We start from the raw sequence: 6,324 nt of genomic DNA, 5'->3' as shown, positions 1-6,324 counted from the left end.
GAGAGATTTGGGATGAGAGAGATCTGCTGAGCAGAGATGAGAGTGAGCAGAGAGGATGAGAGCTGCTGCTATTTCAATGGGTTTTGGCTTGGAATAGAGTTAGAGAGAAAACATAGAGAGGAGAGATATGAAAAATGCTTGAGAGCACTAAAAAAAAAAAAATCACTAGAGGGAGCACTAATGATGTGATAGTGGGTCTCGCTTACTTTTTATGCCTTGTTTTTATTTTTTTATTATTTTTTTTAGCCATTTTTAATATATTAGTGCTATTAGTGAAGTATTTTTTAGTGGTCTAAATCATTGTTGGAGAGATATTTGACTTAATTTTGACTCAATCTCGGGTCATTCGAGCCAGAGACTTTCGAGTTACGAAACTTTTTCCATTTTATGAGAAAACCAAATAAGATGATTGACAATGGGGGTGTTTGTTTTAGCTTTTCAGAGCTAACTTATGGCTTTTAGTTTTGAAAAAGTTATTTTGGACTGTTTGGTTAAACTTGTTTCAAACAGTTTCTGATTCTAACAGCTTATTTTAACTCAAAAAAGCTAATTCTGAGAAGCTGCTCACCCCTTACTTCTGATTATCAGCTTCTGCTGTGGACATGTTAATTTATGATTATACTCTTAAATTTTTTTATTTTTTATTTTTTTAAAAATAGAAAAAGACTCAAATGAACTACAGATTATTATTATTTTTTTTTATGAGAAATGTAGACAAATAAAAAATAAAAATTAATTGAAAAAGCTATTTCACAGCTTATTTAACAAACACTACTCAGCAACTTAAATCTATAATCCAACAGTTACACCAAACAGATTAACAACTTCTGATTAAAGTCATAATCTATAATCTGTTAAGTTATAATCTATAAATTGTTTTAACAGCTACACCAAACGGGACCATTGTGTTTTAGATTATTTTGAAATGACTAGTTGTTATTATTTTTTGTGCAAAAATAATCTTGGAAATCTCAAAATTAACTTTTCTTTGTTTAGTAAAATGTGGGTTCTAATAATTTTCTAATAAATAAAAACAGAAAGCAAAAACAATATACCAAACAAAACTGCTTCACATATATCTTTCATCATTAATGCTGTACCTGAAAGAAGCCCCAGTTCTCACAAGCATCTTTGATCATCTCCATAGTTGCTGCTCTCTCTTCACCATTAAGTTTCTCCATGTCAATGATTGGAAAAGCCTCCATCTCTCTCTATCTTTCTCCAAATCTTTGTACCTCTATATGTTTAGTGAGGTATCTGGAGTGCAATTTATAGATCTCCAAGAGTCATAAAGTAGGAAAAGATAAAGAGGGTAAGGAGCTTCATTTAAAAGAAATAAGTGATTGGCAGTCTACAATTCAAGTAAATAAAAAATAAAAATAAATAATAATAAATTAATATTACAATATATGGTTACTCAAGTTTTAAGAAATTTATTTTCTAAATTCAAAGTCTAAATAGAAAAATAAGATACACGTGATATAATGAGAGACTAGACACCAAATTCAGAATTCACTTAATATTAGATAAGTTAATAAACCCAACCCAAACATACGGTTTTTAATAATAATAGAAAATAATTAAAAAAGTAAATAAATAAAAACAGGACTCGTGGAGGATGTATGTGATCACATCCCGATGGACCCCCACCATCTTTGGCTCGGTCAGGAGAGCCATGGGTCTATATAACTTGCTGAGCCATCTCTTTGTAGCGGGACCTACTGTAGTGGTTAGCTCATTTCCTCAGATTTTTGGGGGCCTTGTGGACTATTTTTATATATTTTTTATTTTATTTTACTTTTGGCCATGCACGCGGTACTTCTTTTGTATTTGTTAGACTATCTCCACTGATAAATCAAAAATTTCATTAAATTTAAATAAAAATTTTAATTTGATACTATTCACTCTAATGTTAAAATTAAAATTTTTATCAACTTTTTTCAGATCCCTTGTTGTTTGGGAGGACGGCCAAGACGATATCCTAGAAGTAGTCCGGACATGAAAAAAAAAAAAAAAACTATCAGAATTGCTCTTGGTGGACATCTGGGAGGGCATCCAAGTATACATTCAAGAGAATATATCCAACCCGACGATAAATTTAAATTTAATAAAAAATAAAAGATTCTCTTCGTTTAATGAAAGTTTTGTTTTTACCTCTATTTAATATGATTTTGATAAAATGGTTAGAGCATTTCAAATTTGATGAAGCATTGATGCTGGATTGGAAATGCTCATAGTGTTTTGAGTCTTTAAGATGACATGTAATGAAGTTGCCTCTCCTTGGCCTTGGATGTTATTCTAGGCAAATTTTTCGTTACACATATGCATCTTATTACAAATTAACATAATTTTATCACAAAATTTTATAATATTAATCACAAAATACATAATTTTACTATAAATTGACGTAACAAAAAATATTATAAACAAATTACAAATTTTTGTTATATGAACTACAAAATTTTATAAATTTTGTTACGTTAATTTATGATAAAATTACGCATCTTGTGATTGATATTATAAAATTTTATAATAAATTACACCAATTATATAGAATACATATAGTCCACACTCTTAGAGAAGTGTGTGCCATAAAATTTCCTATTATTCTATTGTTAAGGAGTACTTGTAGATTTTGACTTGCTTACATATCTTTGTATTATTTGTTAGACGGGATTGGTAACGTTTGAGTATCTCAATTGGATCATGTTGATCAGATTTATGAAATTCGTTATGAGTCTCATTTTAATAATTTAAATTATTTATTTTATAAAAAAATATTTATGTATATTATTCATTAAAAATTAAGTCAACTGAATAGCTATAGTTTTTTTTTTATTTTCTTGTATTAAAAAATGGATAATCTATTTTCAAAAGAGTAATGCTATTTAGTTCAAAAAATTATATCCACTTTCTAGACCCAATAATGTTACATTATATTAAAATGTTTAAGTCAACTATTTCTCTCACTTATTCGGTAATCATCAATAAATCATCTTATTCACACATCATTAGATCTTGAAAGTGTACTTGTATATTATTTTTCTTTTCAAAAATACATTTATCATTCTATTTTTTCAGTGACACACCATAAAATGAATATGCTATAATTATTAGATTAACTTAATTTTTTCATGAATAACATACATACAAAATGAACGATTTGAATTATCAAAATAAATCATGTGGTGGACTCTATAAATTGATGGTTTGGCTATCATTTTGGGGTTAAAAAAAATCAAAAAATGACAAAATAAGCTAATAAAACAAAATATCACATCCAGCCATAATCATTATACTTTTTCTCTCACAAAAGTCAAAAAATCCAAATCAAACTAAGCTAAAAAAGTTAGGCTAAAAAAGTCCCAACACAAAAAAAGTTAACTATGTTAGCCAATACCAAACAAAGCTAAGATGCTCAACTTGAGACTTAAAAGAAACCAATCCGAGGTCGGAGATATGAGACACGCCCTCATGATGTATTAGATCATTTAATTGGGTATCGGATAGCAAAGTTCACTGCTGGAAATTTAGCTTTTAGTAGCGTTTAAAAAACACCGCCATAGGTATCAAAAACGCCGCTAATTATTTTTGTGACGTTCAGTGCCAAGCGCCAAAGATGCGGTCGTCGCTGTAATTTTATGACGCTGTAAAAGCTGATAAGGAAGAGGTCCAAGAGGTCCAAGAGGAGGTTCATTCAGAGGTTCATTCAGTGTAATGTAATATGCTGTTAGTTAGTAATGTAATATGCTGTTAGTTAGTTTGTAACTGATTTAGTTACTGTGTAACAGCTTTAGTTAGTTACTTAGTTACATGATGTGTAGTTAGTTAGAAGTGAGGTTAGGTTAATTAGTTTGTTAGTTTGTTATCTGTACGGGTATATAACTATGACTTGTAATCTCTTATTTGATTTAATAAGAAGAGATCTCAGTTTTACTTTACCTTTCATCATGGTATCAGAGCAGATTGAGAATAACTATGCTGAGGAGAGGGTGACCAAAAGAAATCTTGTAAAAGAGGAAGAGAAGAAACAGAAGAAACAGAAGTAGAAGAGGAAAAAGGAAACTCATGTTCATGAAAAGTAACATGTCTAGATAAATGAATGTGACCAGTCTGAGGATCTAAACATCTATAGCCCTTAACACTAGGATGATAACCTAGAAAAACACAAGGAGTCGACTTAGGGGCCAACTTATGAGAAGCATAAGGTTTAAGCCAAGGGAAGCAAAGACAGCCAAATACTTTTAGTAGAGAGTAATCAGGAGAAGTATGATACAACAACTCAAAAGGAGAGCAATTATTAAGAGAAACACTAGGTAAACGATTGATCAAATAGGTGGCAGCAGCGATGGCATCAAACCAATAAAGAAGAGGCATAGAGGACTGATGAAGAAGAGAAATAGCAGTTTCAGTGAGATGTAAGTGCTTCCTCTCAGCCACTCCATTTTGAGAGGGAGTATGTGGACAGGAAAACTGATGATGAATGCCATGAGTGTGAAGATAATGTTGAAGATGATGACTCTTGTATTCACCACCTCCATCACTACGAAGAATTTTGAGAGGAAAACCAAACTGTTTTTCCACAAAAGCTTTGAATTCCATAAATTTGGCACACACTTCACTTTTATAAACAAGAGGATAAAGCCAAGTGAATCTGGTAAAATCATCAATGAACAACACATAGTATTTGTAAGGAGAAGCAAATTTATTAAAGGGACCCATACATCACTGTGAATCAAAGCCAGTGGATTAGTTACAGTGGAATTAGACAATGTAAAAGGTAGTCTATGACATTTGGCTATAGAGCAATGTACACAAGAAAAGGTACTTTTATTGGAAGCTACAAACAAAGGTAATTTGTGTTTAAGCAAATGAAACTTAAGAGTAGAAGGATGGCCTAATCTCTGATGCCAAATGTCAGTAGAAGCAGCAGAAGTAACTGAACTACTGGAGGCATGTGAGGAATCAGTAGTGGTTGGAGTGCTGTAGGCATGTGAGGAATCAGTGGTTGGAGTGCTGTAGGCATGTGAGGAATCAGTGGTTGGAGTGTGGAATTGATACAGTCCATTGGCATAAAAACCTTTATGGAGTATGGCCTTGGAAAGCTTGTCCTGAATAGTAAAAGAAGAATGATCAAATGTGATAGAGCAGTTGTTATCTTTAGCCAAGTGATGCACAGAGACAAGATTAGAGTTAATAGAAGGTACATGCAAAACTTTGTTTAGTTTGAAAGAATGGTGAGGAGTAGGTAGTATACCTTGACCTGTATGAGTGATAGGAAGGGAAGAGCCATTACCAATAGTGACTTGATTACCAGCAGTGTAAGGTTGAATGGAGTTAAGTTGATAAAGATCATTGGTGATATGATCAGAAGCAGCTGAGTCCAAAAACCAGGGAGAACAAGAACCATTGTCCTCAGTTAAAGAGGTAACATATGCCTTTTATTGCTGAGACTGATATGGATGAGAGTGAGACTGATATGGCTTTGATTGCTGGGATGGAGACACTTGTGAAGACTGAAATTGAGTATCTAGTCTATGCCAACAGTCAAGAGCTATGTGATTAGCTTTACCACAGATTTGGCACACAATGCCAAATTGTCCTCTTCCTTGAGATCTGCCACGAGAGGATCTTCCTGAATAGAATCGAGTGCCTCTATGAGCACCTCTAGAATCACCACGAGAAGAACCTCTGTTGTGATGATAAGAGGTAAATCCTCTAGAAATATTAGAAGCTGCATGAGAGTCTGTCATAGTTGCATACGCAACAGTTAGATCAGAACTATGTTTTAATTTGCCTTCAATGTGAATAGCTTCGGAACAAAGTAGAGCAGAGAGATCCTCCATAGAAATGGACTCTGCACGAGTTCGAATAGCTACTTTAACTGCATCATATTCAGAAGGTAATCCATTCAATGTAAGAAGAACAATATCCTCATCTTCCACAAATGACGAAGCAACTCGTAACTGATCAACAATACTTTTGATTTTGCTCAAATACACCTCCATTGAATCTGATTTCTTTGAAATAGAACTCAATTTGTTCTTTAACTGGTGGATATGAGACCTAGAGAGAGAGGTAAAACGTTTATCAAGAAATTGCCAGACCTGAGCACTGGTGTGAAGATGTAACACAGAAGTGAAAATCGCAGGAGAGAGAGTAGCAGTGATGCAGCTGAGTAGATGCGCATCAATCATCGTCCATCTAACAGCTTCTGGATTTGGAATTTCTATTCCGGTAGACTGTCGTATTGTGTCAACAGGACACTTCTTTCAGCCATCAACAATAGGGAGGAGATCTGTGGCTCGCAGTAGATTCTGTATT

The sequence above is a fragment of the Camellia sinensis genome, chromosome 9 (genome assembly GCF_055761805.1).
Source record: "Camellia sinensis isolate YWXY chromosome 9, ASM5576180v1, whole genome shotgun sequence".
NCBI lineage: Eukaryota > Viridiplantae > Streptophyta > Magnoliopsida > Ericales > Theaceae > Camellia > Camellia sinensis.
Note: the sequence above shows the minus strand (reverse complement) of the source record.